The sequence below is a fragment of the Copadichromis virginalis genome, linkage group LG15 (assembly GCF_057382275.1).
Source record: "Copadichromis virginalis isolate Kocher_CV1m ecotype Utaka linkage group LG15, C_Virginalis_male_GT1.1, whole genome shotgun sequence".
Taxonomy (NCBI): domain Eukaryota; kingdom Metazoa; phylum Chordata; class Actinopteri; order Cichliformes; family Cichlidae; genus Copadichromis; species Copadichromis virginalis.
In genome coordinates this window covers 37,494,632-37,500,925 of record NC_140632.1, presented here as the reverse complement: position 1 = coordinate 37,500,925, position 6,294 = coordinate 37,494,632, and the positions used below count along the sequence as shown (strand labels likewise).

Genomic DNA, 6,294 nt, shown 5'->3' with positions numbered 1-6,294 from the left:
CTGCATGGCCGCCTCACCTTAGTTGTTCCCTTGCCCTTCTTCACAGCACCTCTCAGGAGCTCAAACAGAGGTCTGGCAACAGCAGAGTACATGGGGACAAAGTGTTGGTAGTAATTAATCATCCCCAAAAATGATCTGACCTTTCGTTGGGAAGGAGTCACTCCATCAGTGTCCATGAGGTCCACGCTCGTCATGTTCGCGATAACTTCGACTTTGGATGGGTCTGTTGATACCCCATTTTGATCGATGATGTGACCGAGGAACTTCACGGATTTCCTCAGGAAGAAGCACTTTCTGGGGGCCAGCTTCAAGTTATGCCCGCGCAGCCTCTCAAACACCATTTCCAGGCGCTGCAAGGCAGTGTCCTCGTCTGGAGCAAACACCAGGAGATCGTCCAGGTAACACAACAGGCTCAAATAATTCTGGTCACCAAAGATGCTGGTCATCATGCGCATGAAGCTCGCAGGGCTGTTGCACAGTCCCTGCGGCAGCCGATTATACTCATATAGACCCATGGGTGTGGTGAAGGCAGAATATTTCCTGTCATCTTCATGCAGCGTCATGTTGTAGAAGCCAGATGTCAAGTCCATGGTACTGAACAGGCTGTTTCCCCCCAAAGCAGCCAGACAATCTGCTTGATGTGGAAGAGGATGGGCATCCTTCAGTGTTCTCTTGTTGAGCCACCGGAAATCGTTGCAAATGCGTAGATCGCCATTCTTCTTCCACACGAGCACCAATGGTGATGCATACTCACTGGTCGATTTCCTGATGATGTCCCTCTCCTCCATCTCAGTCAACACTTGTCTCAGCTTCTGGTACTGGCTTGGGGGTACACGCCTGTAGGGAAGTCTGAAAGGTCTGTTATCTGAGAGGCGGATGCGATGCACAAAGTTTTTGGCTTCCCCACAGTCGAGATGATGGCGGGAAAAGACATCCTCGTACTGCAAAACCAGGTCAGCCATCCTCTCTTTACACTGTCCCGATGTCTCACAGGACTCTATGTCAACATCACCAAGCCCAACAAGTTTGAGTTTCTCCGTCATGGAGGTGGGCGTGACTTGTGGCGACATGGCCGACTGATGGCTGCTAGCCAGAGTTGTCTCCTGGAGCGCTGAAGCATCAAAGTCCTCAAGCACCACACAGGAGTACACATCTGCTAGTTTGGCGTTACGTCGCAGATGTACAGGCTGCTCAGACACATTGATCAGTTTCAATGGGACCCATCTATCACCCCACAAGGGAGTAACCAATCTAGCAACCAAAATCCCTCTGGGTGCTGAGCGGGATGACGAGGGCTCTGTCATCACTGTACTGCCAGGGGAGACATTGATGTTCTTTGGTAGTTTTCCCCATACCAGATATTCGCGACCCGGTTCAAGGGACACAGCTGAGTTACACCTAACCGTGCCCACTTTGTCCGGGACGTCCGAATCTTTCCACGGGGTCAAACCAGAAAGCACAGACAGAAAGTTTTCAGTCTCAAGGTTGGTCTTAGAGCAATTACTGGGGACCGTGTTCCAGTAGGGCTCACAACGTTTAGACTGGTGTAATATGTGCTTAATGACGTTCGTCCCCAGTATCAGGTCATCAAGCTGCCCTTGAACCACCAGGATGGGAACTATCATTTTGCAGCCATACACCTCCATCTCCACATTGAGGGCATACTTAGGCTTCACACGTAGTCCTCCACACCCAACTAGAGTCACATCCACTTTGATAACGTCTTGATCAGATATCAGTCCAGACTCACGCAGCGTCACCTCGGCTGCTTCATTCATGCTGCAGGCCATGGATCCACTGTCCAGCATACCACCCATTTTCAAAAGCCCACCGAAAGTGACCGGAGTGTAGAAAAGACTGTCACTATTGCCGACTTTGTGAACGTTTTGAAAAATAACTTCAGAATCTTTGCATTTTTATCTTGCCTCTTCATACACTGACTCCGCATCACAGGTATTGACAGTTTGGGAGTTTCCTGTAAGACCTGCACTGCCTCCCACCGAATACAGGTCGGCTAGTTTCCCTCCGGCTGGACCTGGGTAGACGTAATAGCCGGGCAGGACAACCGAACGTGGCCAGGAGCAAAGCATGAAAAGCACAGTTTATCAGATAGGCAGTGTGATGCTGTGGTATGTCTTGGATCACTGCAGACTCTGCAGGCATCCTCCCTCCTCCGTCTATTTCGCGAGAACTGATTAAACGCCCCTCTCCTTGGTGTCTGAGTGTTGTGGTGCTGCATTCTCTCCATCATGGCCTGAAACATATCCACCATCTCACCCATGAGCCTTTCCTCTGACTGTTGAAGATTTTGACTCACCGCAGTCAAAGGGGAGAAACTTGGACTTTCGATAAGGGGCTCTCGTGTTGCAGCGGTGGAGGGGAACGAGTCCACCAACCCCTGAAAACCTGAGGATGGGGGCGAAAAGCTTCGGGAGCATCCCTCCGGCACAGCAGCTGCAGGTGAGGCGTTCGGGTGCACGGCGGTGATCGTAGAATTACAGCCCTTCAACGGTGCAGCGCCGCTGGCTCTACCATTAGCTCTCACCTCCCTTTGATAATCATCAATCCTTTGTTGTACGTCTCGAGCAGTCCACTCATGGACAGGCTTGCACTTGAAGACATAAGACAACTCGGGGTCAGGACAATGTTTCACAAACATACATGCTACTTCATGGGTTAAAGGGGTCGCTGTCTGCCCCTGTCTGCGTAGCCCCTCTATGGCTAGTTCAGCAGCCTTGTTCAGTCTTATCCAATAATCTACTGGGTTTTCACCTCTGGTAGGGAGTGTTGCATAGAAGTCAGCAAGAGGGAGGCACGACGAAGAATCACTGAAATAATGGCGAAGGACACCAAAGATCAGATCAGGTTTCTGTTTGACATCAAGACCTGGGTCACTACGAAGAGCCACTCTGACCACATCTCTGGCCTTCCCCATTAAGTGGCTAATAATTTCGTCAGCCTGGCCATGAATGGGGACCTCTTGCTTCCATAGATAGGTTGTTGCCATGTCAATCCAGTCCTGAACCGAACATCTGTCTGTGCCATCACCCCTAAAAACTTGAAGCTCCCTATTGGGCTTAACATGGACAGTTACATGCGGTATATCTCGAGCGGTACTGTTACATTGCTCAGTTTGAGTCTTAGAGTCACCAGTCAGATTCACAACGCCAGCTGACAACAGTTTAGTAACAATGGATTCACCTATCTGGGCTCCTATTTGCTCAACCATGTCAGTGAAACTGTGTACAGCATCACTGTCTCTAATTGGAGTGGAAACCTGGGGCTTATCACCCATACCCCTACCGATGGGAATAAAACTCGGGCTTTGGCCTAGCCCAGTGTCACTGCTCACAGGACCAAACTGTGTGACATTACTGGCGTCAACTGCATGAACTAGTCCGGCACCTCTACCCTTATGTAGTACTGGAGTGACAAATTTATCCATCGTCAAGTCACACACTTAAGATGATAACTGCATGTGCACCCCGTTAGGGAGAGAAAAAAAATAAAAATAAAATAGGTAGATAAAAATAAGAAAAATAACAGTATAATAGCAGCAAAACGAGGGAAAGAAAAAAAATTATAATAATAATGTCCAAATAATTTGAACGTATAACCACACGTTGTATATCAAAACACAGACACTTTCACCCTTGTCTTATTTCAATCACATCCCTCACCTTTTTGTTTGTTTTTAGGTTTTTTTGTTTTTGCTTGTTTGGTTTTTTTTTTTTTTTTTTTTTTTTTTTTTTAAACTCTAAACTCACTTGGTTACAACAACCCACATTCAACTTGTGAACAGCAGGGGAGCAGAACAGCAGCCACGGCGATGAGCATCAAGCTGATCTGAAGATCCGAATGGTCACGGCACCAGTGTAACACTTCCAGCTCTTCAAAAATCACAGACGCTCAGAAAGATTGGCTTTTCACGATTTATTCCTGCAGAAGACATAAAACACACTCAACAGGTGTCTTCTGATGGTACAGCAATTGTAGCTCCCTCACAGTGCAAACGCGCGCTGTGAGGAGTGGAAGCCTTAGCAGCTTCTAAACGTTAGAGTGAGATCCGGTTTCTGCACAGCAAATCCAGCATGTCCAAATTAACACTGTCGGATTTGATTTCAACACTATTAAAGTGTCTATATGGGTCCACACCAGAGAGTGTTAATTTAACTCTTTTTGGAGAGTTGGTACGTTAACTCTGATTTAGTGTTAAACACCAAATCTGTCTGGAGTTGATAATTTAACACTTGGTGTTAAGAGTTTATATATTAACTCTCAAAGAGTATTTTAGTTTAACTACGTAAGAGTTATCTTCTAATTCATTCTAAAAAGCGGGAATTTTACTGTTCTGAACTTCTAGAAATTTCTTTTGGAAATAAACATTTACTAAAAAGATGCAATGGTTTTTGAAAAACATTTATTCTGAACTGTGCACCCCAATTTCAAAACATTTTCTGAAAGATGTAACAGTATACATGTTCTCACTTTCATTAGAATTTTGTTTATCAAAAGGTCTGACATGGTAAATGCAAATAACAGCATTCTCATCACTTATTTCTTCAATACAATATGCATGTCCTTCATTCATCCCTTTGTGGAACTTCAACACACTTCTGCTCTCCCCCATATTCCATCTTCACAAGCATATCCTGTGTGGAGATTGAATAAAAATTAGTTGACACTAATTAATGGCACAAATAATCCAGTAAACAATTGCAGCACAGTAAAAAAAAAAAAAAAGGAATCCTCTTTGAGCCATTACTTGTGTAAAGTATTTTCCCAAAAGACAAGGACACAGGCAACAGGTAATACTGAACTAAATGTAAAACCTCAACCTTTTTCATTTTTACCTAAACCGTGTGCACAAAACTCTGGAGGGATCTAAATGCTAACGTAGAATCCAGTCAGGACGTCTGCTACTGCTGTTTGCTCGTTGTTGTTTTTTTTATGGGCGATCGTTTTCAGGCTTCAAGTAGCACCATTACACCAACATTTCACATTCTACACATTGTTTTAGGTGTATTTGACCAAAAGTTTGACTGAAAATTCACATGCAAGCTTTTTTTCAAGGCTGTGGTATTTGCCCGCAAACAATACCTTTCAGCTAGCTAAAACAGAATATTATGCTATCAGCGAGCAACATGGCTAATGCCTTTCACACAGCTTTGTCTCAACTTCAAAGAGCCACAGAAGTAAAAGCTAATAACAATTGAAACAATCTTTGAAAAAAATGACTTACCAAGCATGGCAAACAACTCAAATATGTAGAGCAAAATGTTCTGAAACGGCTTCACTTCAGCTTCGATTGGAGCCGTGCTGGGGGCGGAGTCTGTGAATTTACTCTGTTGGTGTCATAGCCCCTCTAGGAGTTCAGAGTTAAGGGGTCAAGAGTTAATGTTTCCATTTTAACACCTCCAGATTTGACAGAGAAACACTCATTTTTAACACTCGATTTTAACTACTATCATTTTACACCTCAGAGTTACATTAAAAGAATGTGACTCTGCTTAGAGTAAAATTAACTCTACTTTTGCAAGAAGACTATTAACACCAAAAAATTTAACACTTTTGAATTTGCTGTGTGGGTTTTCAAAATAAAATACAATAAAAAAAATGATAAAATTCACACTTAAAATGATAATTAAGAACAGGTAAGTGCATGTTTTTCATATGTATTTTTAACTCCGTTACACTAGTACCGCTTGCCACGAGTTCCCAGAATCCTTTGCGGTTCTACCCGTGAATGACGTCACATTTTCAATCTCTATATAATATGCATGTTAAATTTTATATTTGGGGTAAAATATCAAGTCTTTTCAAGTAAACCGGTTCAAGTCCAATTCAAGTCCCAAGTCTTAGAACATTTTTTCAAGTCAAGTCTAAAGTCATAAAATTAATGACTCGAGTCTGACTCGAGTCCAAGTCATGTGACTCGAGTCCACACCTCTGTCAAAAACCATCCACAAAATTCTACCCACACCAGTAATTAACAGTTTTATTTATTGGCATTTGCTAATGTAGTCTAGAGTGTCTTAGCTTTATCCACTCTTTTCTGAGAGCAAGGGATGTGGCATGGCCTAGCAGTATAAAGTAACACCTTGTACTGTCTGCTAAAAACATGACCCAGAGTGCAGTAGGTTGGCTCCATGGGGGAAAATACAGACACGGAAACCATTCAGCTTCTTTCCCTTCAGAAAGGACTCCACTCATGTGTCGAAGGCTCTGTAAAAGGGACAGTAAATGTCTCTTGGCTTGTTTACCTGCACCTAAGTGCACCTATAAAACAATGGG

The 6,294-nt window shown here is 44.0% G+C and overlaps 1 long non-coding RNA gene across 1 annotated transcript; it reads right to left on the bottom strand.

Moving 5' to 3' along the window:
• Positions 1-4,403: 4,403 nt before the first annotated feature.
• On the bottom strand, positions 4,404-5,373 carry LOC146692931 (uncharacterized). The gene is made up of 2 exons (XR_014915039.1): positions 5,243-5,373; positions 4,404-4,652 (listed from the first exon to the last, which is right to left on the bottom strand). It is a non-coding gene; the product is annotated as an uncharacterized LOC146692931 (long non-coding RNA).
• Positions 5,374-6,294: the final 921 nt, after the last annotated feature.